The 18,667-nt window shown below is 40.7% G+C and overlaps 1 protein-coding gene across 3 annotated transcripts in view; it reads left to right on the top strand.

Moving 5' to 3' along the window:
* Window positions 1-18,667, top strand: part of LOC138481725 (maternal DNA replication licensing factor mcm6-like) — an 860,230-nt gene that overhangs the window by 359,075 nt on the left and 482,488 nt on the right. The window lies entirely within an intron of this gene.

Genomic DNA, 18,667 nt, shown 5'->3' with positions numbered 1-18,667 from the left:
TTCTTTGTGGATGTTTTCTTCTAGCCAGTGAAATGTGTTTTTCATTTCTAACAACAATAATTATTGGCTTATGAGAAATGTTTATATAATGAATGGTATTCAGAGATATACACTGTAGTTAATATTTGAGTGGTTTTGCAATGAGCTGCTGGTGAATCTCCGTCTGTATGAAGAGGGTTACTGAACTGTGAATGAAGTATACAGTTATGGTTTGTGCTTGGTGTATTCCATGATATTGTGTGCTAAATTAAAAAATAGTTTTAACCTTTTGAAATGTTGAATTGTACGAAATGGTATATTTGGGTGTAGTAAACAGAAGTACTGTTTTATGTATATTTTTGTTGGTTGAAGGGTACAACATTTTCTTTTGTCCTCTGTGCTGCTTCATTTTGTTGATGCTACCTGCTGTCCGTAGACTTTCGTACGGTCCGCTGACTCCACAGTTGCTACACTGGGGTGAGTATAATATAAGGAACTTGTAGCAAATTAAGCAGGGGTCTGGTAAAAAGCTATAAAATGCAGCCACAACTGTTAAAGGGAGGTTATGTTTACAATTAAAGTTGAAAACCCACTGACATTGTCCAGTTATGGTACGCTAAGCAACCATAACTCGCGCCACCACTTTCACTGTCAACTATCACCCAGGACATCAGATGACGTCACAAATATCATTGATGACCTCACATAAGAAATATTTTTACTATATTAGTAACAAGTGTCTGGGGTGATCATGAGACATATCATGAACTACTTAATGTATTAAATGTACTCCTATTATATTGGAGTATTGATGTTAATGCTGGAATCTAATCCTACATACACATCGTCAATGGCTGCAGCATGCACCACAGAAGTACAGCTTTTTTTAATCTGGTAATTTTGGCCAGTAAAATAATGAATGCTACCATTAAACATGGAATAAATGGCTAACACATACTTGTTAGTACAAACGATACATCTGAAGACCCACAATGCATAACAATCAGAGGCACATACAGACAAACTAAAGAAAGAAAAACATCACCAGTAAACGTCCATGACATTAAACTTCATCATGTATACAAATGAATTGTGTTTGAGGCCAGCATATTGCCCCATATATGTACACCATGAGCGGAGACCAAACCCTAAGAACAGTATTCTAAGAACATAGGAGAAGGTGAACGTCTTGATATAACACTTTTTTGAATTTTAAAAATGTCAGTCAGGGAACAAACTGGCCTAAATATATTGGTGAAAAACAACAAGAGGCCTAGATATGTGATGTCATTATTGATGTCCTGGGTATTGGTCTTAGCAGTGCATGGTGGTGGTGTGAGTTATGGTTGCTTTGCTTATCATAACTGGTGAATTTCTGAGGTTTTCTGATTTTACGTGTAACCATAACGTCCCTTTTCCACTGAAACCCCCCCCCAAAATAAGATATATATTATATGGGCCTGTAGCAGCAGCCCTGCAGTTATGGTAGATTTGCTCAACTCATAGGAAGAACACTTTTTGGGTGGCTTCTAACTTTGCTCTCCCTGGACGAATACCTTCCAAACTTTGCAAAAAAGTATATGGCCAGTTTTTTGGGTAAGTTTATTTCACCAGGGGGGGAGGGGGCAAAGTTATAGAGGTGCTCCCAAAATTTCTTTTTTTTTTTCCGTACACAATGGAAAAAACATTTTGCTCACGCCTACAGCCTAAACCGCTGGATGGATTTTCACCAAATGTGCGGCAGGGGTGGCAGCTTGGTCTCCAACGCGTGCTTTTGTACATTTGCTGTCAATCCATCCAGTAGATTTCTTTAAAATGGGCTGAATGTAGGTCAAAATAAAATCAGTTTCTGGCTCTGGTCCGGACAGGCTTCCGATGCGCCTGCTGACTGGTGTAAAGCGTAATGTGCGTCATATTTTTCTAACACGCCTTCAATGTTCTAGCCACGGCTGTCAGCGGACAGTGTGGTGGGGTACAGGGCTGGTAAACCTGTTTTGGGTCATTTGGTGTTGGAAAGAGGGGCTAGGAGGGGTGGGAGAGTGAAGTAAAGATATGGGGCTATTTGTTTAGGTGCACAAAGAGTGGGCTTTAGGTGCGAGAGTGGGCTGGGAGCAGCAGTCCGCAGACACTGCGGCCATCCATGTAAAGTGACTTGGGCGGGCAGTTTATCTGGTGACTGCAGGTAGGCTTTATTAGGGTAGGGGAGTGGAATGTAGATAAGAGAATGTTTTCATGGGTTAAAAATAGGCCCTGCACCCGGGAATCTAGGCACTGGCACAACTACCACAGTATAATACGGCCATGCAACCAAGAATCTGTCACAACCATTGTCGAAGTGTCTGGTAGGCAGTTAGGAACACACGTTTGGGGTTGTTTGGTGAGTACAAGAGGCCTTGTTACAGTAGGAGAGTGGATTCTAAATGATATGGCATTATTACCATTGGTGAAAAATATGGTTTGCTGTCTATTTTGATCTCTGGAATTGGAGTTTGAATTGGGAAGTTAAGGGCAAGTTGTGGTGTGTTGGTTGTGGCCAGCAACCAGATTCTTGTGTGCATGGGCACATTCTGCTGTGGTGGTTCTGGCCAGTGACTAGATTCCTGGGTGAATGGCCGGTGGCCATAGGCCTCATAATTGGTACATTGCAAGTACTATGCTTCAAACATTACTGTGAATTTTGCACAGTTGTTGTTTGGTTGCATAATCATTGGGTCTGTGGGGGAAAAAAATCCATGTAGGATTAAAAAATAGTACATATACCTTTTTTTGAAGTGTGGCGTGCTTAAAGGAATGTTTAAGGTGCACAGATAAGTGTATTTGCTGTTACAAGCAGGGTTGCAGTAGGAAGAATTGTAATGGTGTACGTGTTTTGCTTTCAGGTGCTGGTGCTATGACTGTAGTTAGACACCAGTTGGCGTATTTTAACTGTTTATAATTTTGCAGTTTTGAAGAGTATGCTTTGATGCAGTTTGATACATGTTGGTGGATTCAAAGTATTTTACTATTGGAAGCTAATATTGCAGGACTATGGGCGCAGTTAGATAACATGGTAATTTATAACTGTTTGTAGTGTTACAGTTGAGAAGGGTATTTAGTTGAAGCAGTTAGATACCTGTTGGTTTCTAAAGAGCACTAACTTACTATAGTTTTACAGGTCAGTGACTACGTTTAGATTTCAGGAATATTAGGTAGGCATTTGTTACATTTGCTGGTAATCTGTTTTAGTGCAATGGAAGTGTCATTGCATTCAAACTTTTTTTTTTGTGTGCTGTATAGTGACCTGCAGTGGTTGTTGCACCAGTGTGGTAGATTAAGCTGTTGTGAAGGTCATCTTGCCAAGATGTACTTGCCGTGTGTGAAGCTAGTAAGCTTGTAGTTTTGGTAGCATCTACGTTGTACCTTTTTAAAAGCATTACTATTACATATTGGTTATGTGAGTTTGTGTAAGGTTGAACAATTGTCTGAATTGCAAACAGTGCATAATATGCCATGATTTGCATTTTGCACCAGGTGATGAAATAGAATGGATTCACAATTGGGTACAGATGCATACACATTCATTATGGACCTTCTCCTGTGTAACATGATTGCAGAGAGTGTTTGTTTATTATGTTACAGGAAGAAATATAGTGTACTTGTTACTTTTTGTAAGGTTTTCTTCTGAGTAGCTTGGAGTTGCTTCTGTATATGCAAGGTTGCACTGAGGTAATGCTGTTAGATGTACAGTTCGCTTTTGTGCTTGGTGCATTCAATTATGTTGCACAACCTATGATATTGTACTTCTGGTTTCATAAGTACAGAATTTGTGAACATATTACATTTTTGAATATGCTGCATATATCTGTTTTAGTTTAAAGTACATGTCTTTGTTTGATGCACAATATAATGTAAGGTGACCCCTGTACTCTTGGGCAGTGTGACTGTTGTCCGAAGTCCGCCGACAGTAGCTCAGTCTGCGGAGTCTGTGGCTATCCTGTTGGGGTAGGGGGGTCATTATGATGGAAGGGACATGTAGACAAATTAAGTGTATCCTGGTAAAAACCCCATGAAATTCACTGAATAAAAACTTTGTTAAAGGGACATTATGGTTAAGTTGCACTAATAAAAGCTAACAAGTTCAATGGGAAAACTTTGTTAAAGGGATATTATTGTTGCAGGCAAAAACCCCAGAAATTCGCCATTAATGGTAAGCTAAGCAACCATAACTCGCGCCACCACTGTGCCCGGCTACAACTAACAACCAGGACATCAAAGATGACATAACAAATGTCATTGATGACATCACATATCTGGACCACTCATTTTTGTTCACTGACATACATGTGTAGTACATCTTGAATTGTTAGCTATTCATTACATGTTTATCCAAAATGATATAATTAAAAATATTGTACTTCTACGGTGCATGCTGCATCCATTGCATATGTTTATGTATGATTAGGTTCCTGTATTTACAACACTCCAATGTTTTGTTTAGATGAGTACATTCTTTGATAGATTAAGTAGTTCATGATGGGTCTCCTGATCACCCCAGACATCTGGTTACCAACATTATAAACACAAACCCTTGTAAGGACTTCATCAAAATATTTCACAAGTGATGTTATCAGTGATGTCATCAATGACATTTATGTCATCTTTGTCCTAGGTGTTAGTGCTAGCAGTGCACAGTGGTGGCACGAGTTATGGTTGCTTAGCTTACCATAACTGGCGAATTTCTGAGGTTTTTCGTTTTACTTGTAACCATAATATCCCTCTAACCAAGTTTTCCCAATGAATGTTAGGTTTTTATTAGTGCAACTTAACCATAACGTCCCTTCTCTTCCATTAAATATAGATGTATAGATATCATCCCCTATATGGTTTTAAAGATCTTCTATGCTGCCAGTGCTCTGTGAGACAATTGTTGCCTTTTGCTGAATTACATTCTGGTATTTGTAGAATCCCAGTCAAGGAGGGGGTGAGAGGGGAGTAATGCCATAATTATACACTTTTAGCATAACATGGTTTCTATAAGGATATATATATATATATATATGTGTATATATATATATATATATATATATATATATACACACATATATGTGTAAGTTTCAGGTTTTCTTTATAAAATAAAGTATTGTTGAAAGCCAGATATGGGGGTGAGAACGGGAACGATGAGGGCCTAGGATGTGGCAAGCAAGGTTCCAATCCTGGACGCTGGTATAGTTATTTCCCCCTGATTGTGGCTGCTTTTCACAGCACAAGTACCTGTGGGTGGACGGCGTAACTATTTTCAGAGGGCAGGCACAACCCCTTGGGTTTTGAGGTTTTCAAGCTTGCTCACGCATTATGCTACCAGGAATGTACTCAGGGTGTCATGCATATTGGGATTTTGTTTCCCAGGATAGATTTCATTACAGATTGCTGGGTTTAAAAGATGAGCACCTTTTATGCTTTGTCAGCATATGTATTGGAACATTTCCTCCCTCTGGTTATTTGGTGTACATAACTTTTTTTAAAAGTCCAATGCTATTTTGTCTTGAACACTTTAATCTAAGGGAAGGTCAATCGAACTACATTTGTCGATTCACTTTTACGATATATGTTCACTTACTGTGTTTTTATACATAGGTGCCAGCATTTGATTTTCACTATTGGGGCAAAACTACCTGGGCATATGTTCTTGCAGCCGGTCGTTTCCTTTACCGTGCTACTTGAATGTGCTTGGATGGGGTTGTGCAATGTATCACAACCGTCACCAAGAGACCGCCCATAAAACAAGAGGCTTGTAGCATTCTGCTTAACCAAAATGTGAGATCCTTGTCAAATTGCCAGAAAAAGGGGAGTTTACAAAGCCTGCCATCTTTTATACGTAGTACCACTTTTTCATAAAAGGTCAATCTGTCTGTGATTGATGAAAGTCTTTGAGCATTGGTTGCATTAGGGTGGATTTGGAGATTAACTTCTGAAACCTGGGCATATCTTATTCTTGCCGCCGGTCATGAGATGGAATACCTTATTTTTGCATGCAATGAAACAAAAGAATATTTGTGTTTGCACTGGAAAAAAAATGGCTAATTGTTTGAAGGAGGTACACGGGAAAACGCGAACGGATTCCAAAGTGTCTGAAAATGCTGGAAAGAAACCCCCTGGAGGAAAAAGAAACCCTGCAAACAGGAAACCTTAAGTACACCCACAACTATTGCAAAAAAGTAATACAAAAAACGTTTTTAGTAATTTTAACAGATGGGGAGGTCGTGGTGAACAATCATTGGCCATGGCTAGTCATCCTAGTAGTATTTTAAAATGTACAGTGGCTGGGCCATGGCTAGTGGTCTGGTAGGGTTCTCAAATATACAGTGGGCACGGCTGAAGGCCGTGGCCAGTGGCGCTGAAAAATCTATGGAATAACAAAACCCAATTAAAACAACTTTATTTGCAGGGACATTAAGGTGAGAACTTAACACACAAAAACCTGAAATTCAGCTAAAGACACCTTAACTTTGCACCCCCTGTTGGTCAGCCTTTGACCACAATGAGGACATCCCCGATATCAATAATTTCATCTGATGCCACTGATTACGTCTGTGATTGCATCAGACATAACATCATTTATGGCTAAGCTTTGATTAACTAAATAACAATTTAGGTCATGGCCTTAGCTGTGGCCTTGGCTATGGCAAGTGGCTAGTTAGTGGTATACAGTATACAGTGGCCACTGGCCATGGCTAAAGGACACAGATGATGGCCCTTTAATGTGTTCTGTGGTCATGGACGAAGGGTCCTACAGTGTTAAAATATAAAGGGGGATACAGCTGAAGGCCATGGCTAGGGACTGGTTAATGTTGTGAAATATACAGTGGATGCGTCCAAAGACCGTGACCACTGGCCATGTTAAAATATACAATGGGCATTGCCATGGCTACTGTCCATTTAGTGTTGTAAAATATATATTGGGTACAGCTAAAGGTCTCGTCATGACCGGTTAGTGTTGTAATGTGATTTGTGATGTCAAGAATGAGGTCATAGATGTCATCGGGGATATCATCTGTGGTGCCATTGTGGTCAAACGCTGCGCAACAGGGGTCGCAAAATTAAGGTGACTAGATGAATTTTTAGGTTTTTCTTGCGGTGCTCTCCCCTTAACGTCCTTACAACTAAAGTTGTTTCCTTTAAAATATAAATGTGTGCATTTATATATAGATCTTTACTTGAAGTGATGTAAAGGTGCCAATTTTGAGCAGCAAAACCCCTGAAATTCAGCTGGGTCACCTGACAGAGGCCGCCATTGTGCAGCCCCCTAAGCACACTGTCATTACAAAATAAATTGCTGTGAAATTGCAGAGAACATTGACATCAATGGAACACAGGTGATGCAACATTTGAAAAGCACGTTTCTGCATATGTTCACATTTTAAATGCTGTCCATGTAGAACCATTGTTTTCCGGCACGTCAGTTGTGCAGTATTGAAGGAGCATTTACCATGAGGAGATAACCAAGCATCTGTATCTCACTGTTCTAAAAAGTCACCTATGCAAGTAGACACTTGCCACAGTAAAAGTATGACTTTATTTCTTCTCATGTATGTTGGACTTCTTGGGTGGCTAGTGAGGTTTCCCCATCTTGGAGTACTGTCAGTATAACAAACGAGAAGGTAGGCAGTTGGTCTGCAAAGGTCAACCACCTGAAAAAAACATGAGGGCATGGTGTTATACACACTAAGGTAGTGATTTACTGAATGGACAACAGTTGCAATGCTTTTAATCCATAGATTTGAACCTGCAATTCACAGCGTTTTTGACCATTTGTCGGGTATTTATTGCATGTTTATAATGCCCTGTACACGTGTTTCAAGGCGCCACATTGAGTGATTATGACTTCCATGATCACCCGGTGCTGGCTATGACAGTAAGTTCATAAGTTAGATGCGCTTCACTCTAGTGTCATTCACTTACTAGAATGCCCTTGCTGGAAATGCGATGGACAGGGGCGTTGCTAGGGGGGGGGCTAAGGGGGCTATAGCCCCTGATCTTTTGGTTGTAGCCCCGGATAGAATCTCAGGAGCTACAGCCAAAAGGCTTGCTAGCCCCCAGTCCCAACAGTTCTGACATCAGCTTAGCCCCGGGTCTTTTCCAGACCTAGCAACTCCCCTGGCGATGGAGCACGTCTCGTTTATCATAAAAATGAAAGCAAGGAAATTCACACTTGTGGATAGTCCAATCTAGCTGGGCAAAAATTCGAACTCCTCGAACACAAAGGTCTAAGACTCATTTAGTAACCCACTGAATATTTCCAAGTATGGTATGTTAAGAATGAAGACTAAGGCCATCTTGCACATTGTTTGGGGACACGTGATTAATGATGAAGTTAGATTAACGTACACTAGCGCTTATATAGATCCATATATATATGGAAAGCATGATGATACTGATATTGGCATTTTTAAATGTGCCATATTCGTAATTTGCAAAGGTGTATTGCAAAAACAACAGATTTAAAAAAAGCAATTGTATGAACAATATTTTAGAATGGGGTGGAATTGTGTACACATAGTGGATTGCAGTACACTCCAAGATGTGATAAGTAAACCAACAACACTGAACATCAAATGGGCAGTGAGATCGATGAATTTAGTGAGAGAAGTGCGATCAATTTGATCTCATTGATCAAATTATCATTGTGATGATGCACTGGGAGGTTTTAAAATGGGTTGTGTTATAAAACAAACAATTCTGAAGAAGCCTTTGAGTTTGAAACGAGTCAATCATGACATACATATAGTTGGAATGATGCTGGAGAAGTGATGCCATATCCTATCCAACGTTTGGTAGATAGTTATGGTTTGTTGCAAACTGCAAAGGAAGAGCAGCTTTTCTGGGGACTATTAACTTCAGCACTGTGACGAATAAGCATGAATCTTTGCAAAACTTATTTTGTACAGAATCTTTTTGGAACGTTTAGTGCTTTATTTTGACAAGAGCTAAAGGGAGGGGAGTCCCCAACATTTTCAAAGTACTGATGGACTGTCATGGCAAAACAATTGGTTGCACCTACAACACGAACAGCTGCCTGAATGTTGCACAAATCCTGCACAATGAGCTTCAGCCTGGTCTGGAAAGCATGCCTTTGAAAATCTGGGGTTAATCTGTCCCATGTATTTTAAAAAAAAAAAAGGCAAACCAGAAGTACCAAAATAGTGACAACTTCGGTGCCTTCAGCCATGGCCAGGGTGTCTGAGTCAATATCCACAATCACTGAAGGCAATGTTTGATGGTCAGGAGGATTTAATGTTAATGTAGATATGCTACAATCAATCCATAGCTCCATTACAACTGCCTCACTGTTCTATACAACCCTTATAGGAACCCCTTCCATGGACACTTTGCATACTGTTATCAGGCATGGCAGCAAGATCCCTCTCAACAAGACAATCAGCTACTATGGCCTCGAGCATGGAATCAAAAGTCCCCACATCAGCGAGCCTACTACAAAGCCTATATTTCTTCACCACAGAGCTTGTATCACTTGTAAGTGACTTTAATGCAGCACTCCAAATAAGTCAATGCCTAGTCTGGGATGCCCAATGGAAGCCCTTATTGATATGTTTTACTTCAAAGTTCTTTCAATCTGGATGATGAACCCTTATCTAACGCCCCTCTCTTTGAATCCCCCTGACCTCACTGAGCCAAGAAGTAGGTTTGTTTTGCAAATTAAAAGATTTATTTGAAGTATTAAACAATATATCACTTTTATGAACAAAATAATATCTGAATAGCACACTTATGAATATGGACGGTAATCGACAATGGGTAATATTACGAAATTGACAATCTCTTTAATCACTTAGGAGTAGGAATAGTAAGGATAAGGTAGCAGCAAATACTTTTATGGTTCAAGGAAATGCAAGATGGAAAGAATGCAACACAGGAATAAACTTGATATGATTTCAACAAAAGATAATATGATCACTTTTTCCCCTGTGACTACTCACTCCCCCCCTATGCAATATGAAGAGATGGAAATGAGGGCACACAGGTTTCAGGAATGCAATCAAGAATGCAGCTCAATTCCAGTTTCCCCAGCAAGCTTAGAGAGACACAGGAATGATTTTAAAACACAGGTCAAAATGCTTTTGAATGTGATTGCAATGGATGGGAACATATGCAAAAATTATTTTAATTCACTAAAGAGATTCAGGATGAGTGATAATTACTTTAGATTGGTTCAGGTCAACACTAGCAATGATTCATGAATGATTATTAAATTGGAAACGAAATTCATCAGTGGAAAGCAAGAAGCAGCTATTTTTTACAAGTGATGAAATTGAGCTAAATTGCAATTCGTGGCAATTTTTCTGTGTGCAAAAATTGCGATTATGGAAAAACTATAATAAATTGGAATGTTTGTTGGAAATCTTAGGATCTTAGCTTTAAAATGACAGTTACATTTCGCTTCTAGGACGTGTGGTTCAAAGGATACGGATGTTTTTGTGAAGGTAGATTTTCAGACATAAAGTCAAGATTTCAGAATGACAGATGGCGCTTTACAGATTTGGAATCAACAGGATGAAAACAGGATTCTATAATACAGTTCTGGATAGGTTGAAATGAATGAGAGGATTACTTTAAACTAAGATTGGTTCTGTACAATTCTAGACTAGATACTCGCTCCTAGTTTTGGAATGGAATGGAAATGGGCCTCGTCAAGATCTGGTCAAGGGATTGGGCAGCGGTTCTCTCGCCACCGGACAGGTCAAGCACCCAGGTCTGCGATCAGCACTGCACGGCCTCTTAGACTGGATCAAGCGGGTCCTGCATACAGCTCTGCTTTCTCTGGATCTTGGTTCTTGCACAGGGTTCTTGGCTAGAATAGAACAGCTCAGCCCGGCTGTTGAATGTGAGAATCAGGTTGCTAGATTCTACAGGCATGCTGAGAAGAGTTCAGCTTTTGGGTTAGGCCTCTGCTTCGGGTTCTAGAGCTTGGTTCTAGAGTCTGCTCTCTGGATCTATCTGGAGTCTGTCTGGATATTATCTGGATCTGGAGTCTTCCGGGAGGGTGCTGCACCAAGAAATAGGTTGAAGAGTGGAAAGTATGTGTTATCTGTCCTAAACAGTCTCTTTTTATGTGTTTTCAAAGTGGGTGTGGAGGCTGATTCTACATGCCCAACCCCATAAGTATTTGATAGGTCAGAGAATCTCCTGTCCCCTGACTATAGAAAATGATCCGCGTGTCATGAGGTGTCATCATGATGCTGTTTTTATGGCTTAGCTGAAATCCCTCCCCTCTGCTTTTACCTTGAAAATCAATTTTTCATAACATATTTCCCGGATACACAAGTTGTTTATAATCCATATGTACATCACATATTACTTAAGGTACATTCTATTCAAGTCCTATGTTCCTACGAGCTTGGGTTCAGAAATGACAACTTATTTGTGCTTTTGGTGGGTTTCGCAATATTGGTTCTGCACCAAATTTGATACGTGCATCCAGATCCTCCCTGGGCATATTACTGTAATTTCTTATGTTCATAGCAAAAACACTACAGCTGCAATATTAATAAATCTCTGAATTTGGTCTCAGAACATCGCACGACGTCCAGCTTAGTCTTGAACTGAGTGAATTTTTCATTTTAAGAATCCCAAAGTTTCATATTTTTGTCAGCTTGTTACATACAATATTTTAGAACCATTTTCCTTAAACATATATTTGGTGCAATGTTAAATCCATATCTGTCTGGTCCGCCCCCAGAGCTGGGTGAGTCAGATGGTCACATGGCCTGCCTTCCTGCTAGAGCAGTTGTTGACCGGCACACCCAAATCAGCATATTCTATTCAGTTGAAAGACTCTATTGTCTCTTTCCTCCTGCCAGTAGAGGAATCTCCTCCCTTTTGAATAACATGTCCATGCAACATCCTCTCCTGTTGGTGGGAAGGCCAGGTGTGAAGGGTTCCCATGGACAGAAGGCCTCTTGAAGTTTTAACTAAATCAGATTGCCTTCTAGTCAATTGCAACATAGTTCCTTGTAAAAAAAAAAATACATTTATAAACTCGCAATAAGCAACATATCTTTAAATCAAGTCTTTCAACAATGAAATCGCTGTGTGGCACTCTGGCATTTTGATAGAATTCTCTTTGGGTTTAGTTCAGTTTTTCAAAGAATATGGTTTTAAAACGCCGGCTTCTGGTAGTGGTGAGTACCGGTATTGCACCCATTTTTGACAGCTGGCTTTACATCAGTATCTTTTAAAATGGGATTTAACTTGATGGCATACGATTCTTGCTGACATTGTGTTGATGTGGATTCTTGCAGTAGAATAATGTGGAACACCCAACAAGAAGGTTGGATCTTTTTGGTGATTTGTGAGCCATGATTTTAGCACATTTTGACAATCATGAAAACAGATTCCCAACCAGCTCTGTATTTCTTTTTGCAATCAGTATTGCTATTTCCAAGTGGTTTCAGGCTACTTGGTGGATAGCTCAATGGTGGTTTTGGCCAGTGATCTCCTGTGCTCACTAAGATAGGCTGCCATCCACTTTTGCCTATCTTTCAGATTTTTACTGTGCATTTTTGGATGATTTTGAGCAAGCAGCATGCTTTCCAGTGGCCATTCTGATGTTTCTGCTGCCAGCAATGCACAGTACTGTTGCAGGGCTTGGATGAGGGGGTTGATGCATCCCACACACTCCTTCGTTACTTCTCGGGTCTGGCTCTTCACAACATGACCACTGTTGGAGTTGCCTCCAACCTTCAGGGACCTTTAAGCATATGAGTCTGGACTATTAATGTTAAACCTTTCTGGCTTAGTGTGTGGAATACACTTAATAAAAATCTTTAATTCACAACATGACTTTTGTCTTCGGCTTCTCTTTACTGGAAATGTTATGCCATCATTTGTTATGCATAAAAGTAATTTTTATCTGTTTAATCGTTTCATGTTGGTGGCCATCAAAACTGTAACGTCCAACTGTAAAAATTTAGGCAGCCTTCATCACAAGATGTGGTGGAATTCAATATGTAACATTCATAGATTAGAAAAATGCAATGCATATACTCCTTCACTACTACTAAAGCTTGACCTGAAATGGAAACCTCGTATAGAATTTTCAGCCTGTTACTTCTGCTTAACTGACGCGCTATGACAGATGTATGCACATCATCCTTATGCTACTTTCTCCCTGTTTATTCCCACCCTCCTTCTTTTACCTGTTCTGTCTTGTCCTTGATGTGCTTAACCCCCCACCCTATATATCCAAAATTTGGATTTTCATATCCATTAATCTCATATCCATGCAAGACCTATGTATTTCAACTGATAGTTTGGGATTTTTCATTTGCTAATTTATATGCTCTAATTAGTTGATGACCTCTATTACAATCCTGTTACGCCTTGAATGGTGGTTATTCTTTTAAACAAAAAAAAAGAAATCTAAGGGCACAATCCAAACTGCATCTGGAATAGTACAGAGTAGACATTCTCGGTACACTGTAATACATAATCTCCCAGGTTCTTTATAATGGGTGGGTGGGTTCCATGTGATAATATCCCTGCAAAAATGTTTCCATATAAGAATGGCGCCTTTTTTTGCGGCACTATTACCCCATGGAACCTGCGGGGGACACCCCTGCAACTCCCACATTGTTTTAAATTGTTTGGGGGACACCGCTGCAACCCCCGCTCCCATTACCACATATTATCCCCCTAAATGTCACCTCTTCCATTTCCCGGCGACATTATTTGGGGATAATATTACTTGATACCAATGGGTGTATGTAGTGCGTGATCATATGTGAATGGCTGGACTGTGGAGATGGGCAGAGTCTCTGTTGGCCCACAGACAAACTTGTCTAGAGATATCTATATACATGTGTGAATGTTACCAACTGTAAATAGTTGAAGGGAATGCTAGTAAGGGACAATTGCTGGGAACCGTGCATAACATGCAGCAACTGACAGGGCTAGAGAAGCCCTAAACCTGTGATGGGTTAACTAAAGGACCACCTCAACCAAGCCAGGAATCCAGCAGGGCTTGAGATGCCCATGGACCAAGCCATGAAAAAGAAGAGGGAGAGCAAGCTGGCTGGAGATGCCCGACACCTATTCGAGGCAACCGGGAGTGCCCAAGAGCAAACATTCCTGGACTTTGAAATATTGACTTTCCCGGGTCTAATCCACGTATCCCTGGAGACTGGCTAAAACCAGAGTGTTTGACCAGAACTCTTTTGAAATAAATAGGGACGTTGAGCCATTTTTTCTTTTGGAGAAACCATTTCTTTTCTTTTGCGCTACAAGAAACTTGTTGGGATGCAAGATGCAAATGCAGCATACTAGTCAGGCAAAGAGATTTTAACATATTGGCAGGCGTCCTAGTGCTAGCAGTTATGGTTGTGTAGCTGAATGCGCATTACCCATTTTTATTTGGCTTTGAGACCTATTACAAACACCATGTAGCCATGCAGGAAGAGCAAGAATGTATTCATGCTGTGGTTGCAGAGGTCAAAGATAAGGTGATGTATCTTACATTTTGTGGTAGTGTACAGTGTTATGTTTACAGGGTTGTGACCATAGGTAGCTGACGTAGGTAGGCGTATGAGGTGGAGTCAGAGGAAAAGCTGCAGTAAAGGTGAGGTCCGGAGGATAAGGTAGCAGGACTTCTGCCATGTTGCATTTTACGGTGTTGCAGAATGCTTTTTTCATAGTATGAGAAACCAGCACAACATGGAACTGCACTCTGCCCCATCAATCCTGAGAATAGTCCCTCCCACAGCAGTTATGGCAAGGTCAAAGGTAGCTGTGCTATGTCAATAGATAATTGAGTCAAGTTGCAGAGCTCAGAGGATTTGGGAAGGGAATGTTGGGTTTGAGGGAGGAAGAGTAGAGCTGAGCCTTTTTGACGGTTACATTCATGTAAGCAGGGCATGGGGTTCTGTGATGCCAAGATGCTTGGTGAAGATTTAGAGCACTACTGCCCTCACCCAAAGAGCGGTCCTGCTATTTGAACTTCAGGCACCGCATTCTAGGGATGGAAAAAATAAGCTAAATCCAGACAGTAGTGCCCCAATCACATCATCACGTCATTTTCAATGAGCAAATTAAAGGTAGGAATATGGGTAAACATTATTAATCCTTTCATGTTATTCTTGAATGGTTCAGCACCAGTAACAGAACTCTGCTTTATGGTGTAACCAGGGAATTAATTACATTACATGTGCAGGCCTGTACAAAGTGTGGTCATTGAGCGCTTAGTCCGCACTGGGCCATTACACAGAAGACATTTTGGATCTCCAAAGCAAACATCATTTAATTTGATTCTATGAAATCTACAGTTTCCAGACGCACATGAACCTTTGAAATAATTACTAATTTCCCAGCATTTGCAGTCATTATATATATCCCACTCAGTACCTTTTTAAAAAAAAAAAAAAAAAAAAATTGCTGGGATTTAATCTATGGACCCATTAGAGCAGAATTCCCTTCCATTATGTCCCCTTGACTTTATACTCTCATTTGTGCACCTGTTTTCCCTGAGATAAGTCAGAGAAAGGTTAGGGCTGTACGATGATTTGGGATGGGAGAAGCAGAGGTGATGCCAATAAATGTATCTACAATGCCAGGGAGCTGTTTGTGCGTGCCACAGTGTCTGGTATGAAGGCTGTTGTATTATCAAAGCAGAGTTGACCTTACTAGTCACACTTTTATCAGGATCTGACAGAGGGGGGGGCATATCGCGCGAGGCTAGAATATTTAACTCATTAAAGAAATATATTCTGGTAACAATGCACCTTGCAGTTAATCAATCCCAAGTTTCATAGTGATGTAGTAAGTCATGTGTTTATGGGAATGTGTTTAGGTAATGTGTGACCAATTGGGTAATGGACTATAGGTGATAATTAGGATTGTGGATACATGTTGGCCAATGGGGAGTGTGGGACCAGGCTGTCCTCTTTTTGTATGCATAGTTCTGTACATTTGTCGTTTTCCGCTATACAAAAAACTTCTTTGGGTGGGGCGAACCCTTAGTTATGTTCTATGGGTATGTCTGATAATTCTGCATGTAATAAAACATTTTTGCAAATGGTGTATTGATTCTTTTTGGCCTATTTGCGATTGTTTACGTCAATCAGGTTTTGGATCATTCACTCTACGAGCTATTCGGTGGGGGTCAGAAACCATCCACCATTATTCCCGGGTGAAGTAATCCTAGACTAATCACTAGCTTAGCTTCTTATACTCTTATTATTTTTTTTCTAGGGTAGCATAGGTTTTGGGACAGAAGACTGGTGCTCTTGAGGATATCTTGCAAAATGAGTTGGTTGTTTTACAGGGTAGGGAATTAATTTTAGTCCTAGACATTAGACATTTTTTTTCTTCAGTAGTGTTCAACTATGCCTCTGCTTTTTTCTGACCTACCACACTATCCAAACCAAAAAGTGCATTAGGTTTACATGTCTAGAATTTGTTTTGCATAAAGGTACATAAATAGATACTAAACTATTTCATATGTAACAGTAATTAAATAATGTACACTTTTTTGGTCTATCTGTTATTGTAATTACCAGTCCATTTCATGTATATCAATAACAATTTGAACGTTTTGGACAATTCTTGAGCGAAATATTAATTAACTGTTCAGTATTGCATGCGGAATCCTACTACACATTTTTTCCATAAATCTACATTTAAACTCTTTTAAACAGTTATATTTAATTCCTCATTCATTCCATTGGGAATAACCGAGTTACAAATTTCTATCCAGTATGTATCTCACTATCACAATATTTACTGACATTCATGGCCACATTTTTTGGTATCCATAACCTTCAATATTGAATCTGTGTGATTTGATCTCTACTTTTGCAATAATGTGTTTGCTAAAGATGAGTTGGGATTATGAAGTCTGATATTGGAGTGATGCTCATTCCATCTGTTTCTTTTGTTACAAGTAGCATATCTCAACAGGATTTTCTCACTAAGTGTTGGATGATGCAATACTTTTAATTATGTTGTTGAAATTGCAACAATGTAAACCAGCATAATTTCCTGTTCAGACACGACTGACCTGGGTTCTTATCTGGGTTCGTGTACACTAGTAAATCACATAGTTTACTGATCCTCTTCAGTCAGACCCTCATGACAGGGGTACGAATTTTAAGAAGGAACAGTGAGCATTAGGGCTGTATTGGGTGGGAGTCCGCCGCAGGAGGAGAGTAGATGGAGGTAAAGGCAACCACTGACACTCATAGTATGGGTTGGATGACCTTGAAGGCACGATGTGGTGTAGGGTGTGCCAGTGTTAGAGAGGAGAGCTTCAAGTGAGGAGTGATCAGTCCATGAGTGAGGTAGTGAGCGGAATAGAGAGATGGATGTCTGTGGAGATGAGCGCATCCAAGGTGTGGCCAGCAGTGTGCGGTGGACCAGAGGGTAAAATGGAAAGCGCAAGGGAGCCGGACAGGTTGCGAAAAGATCCTGAGGAGTCTGGAGAGTCAAGATGGATGTTAAGATCCCTGAGCAGGGGGAGTTGGGGGGAGGGGGTGCGAAGAAGAGGGGAGAGAGGGAGAGGGAGCGCCTTTGAAATCCAGTTGCTCATAGCTATTCATTCCAGCTCCCCACCCCTTTAGTGAGAACAGCCACATTCTGTCACTTTAGTCAGACTCCTATTGAAGGTGTGAATCGCTTTGTCCTATGAATACATAACTGATTTACATCAACAGACCTCTACGCACAACTTCCCAGAGCAAATTAATATTATTTTTAAGTATTTTTAGCCTAAGGCTTGTGGCAGATAGAAGCTGTAAGGGGAGGTATTTGATATTACCCAGGTCTGTTTCTGATGACGGGCAACAATAGTCATCTGAACTTTTATGGTCGAGCTTCAAAGCCAGTGTTTACAATTTTCTCATGGGAACGCATTCCCATGTCTTGTAGCTTGTTGGCAGATCCTTAAATTTGTCATTTTCTTTTCCATGCTGTATTTGTCACTTTAAACCACACATGACAGTTCGCTGGAATAAAAATCCTGTCAGCAGTTTAAATTTGTATCCATAGGTTTTGTACTGTGGCGTTATGTACCCCTTCCATGGGCAACACTGACACTGGAGGTTAATGGCCTGCGGCCCCAGTTAATGACCCGAGCGAAGCGAGGGCCATTAACGTAGGCCAGGCCATGTCCTCCCCCCCCCCCCCCACCCTCCCTGGCCTTGCCTGCGGACCAGGTACATAAGGCCATTAGCACCCAGGTTACCTAAGCGGCAACCCAGGGTGCTAAGTATTTTCCTTCCTACAACGGGATACCGCGCACGTACCGTTGTAGGAAGGAAAATAATTTACCAGCGTAACTGCCATGGAATGGGAGCCCCTCTTCCCTTTCCATGGCGGCCGTAGAAAGCTGAGAGGAGGGTGTGGCTGCAGCCATGAGGGCCGCTGCAGCCGAAATAAGGTAAGTGGGGATGCAGGGGTTAATAAAGAAAAGAAAACTGGGACGAAGAGTGGGGTAAGATGGCGGCGGGGAGAGCTTGCCGTCAGGTGGCTTGTAACACTGGCTTGTACCAGTGGTTGAAGTCCGCGTTCTAGCCCCCGGTTTGGCTGGCTCCCCTACCCTTGGTGCTATGGCTGAGTCTTCATCCTGTAAGGAAATAAAAAACAGAAAAATGCAGGCCCAAAATAGATTTTTACTTTTGTGTGAAATGCTGTTTTTTTTTTT

The sequence above is a fragment of the Ambystoma mexicanum genome, chromosome 5p, assembly GCF_040938575.1.
Source record: "Ambystoma mexicanum isolate Mex_15411 chromosome 5p, UKY_AmexF1_1, whole genome shotgun sequence".
NCBI lineage: Eukaryota > Metazoa > Chordata > Amphibia > Caudata > Ambystomatidae > Ambystoma > Ambystoma mexicanum.
This window is presented reverse-complemented; position numbering and strand designations above follow the sequence as displayed.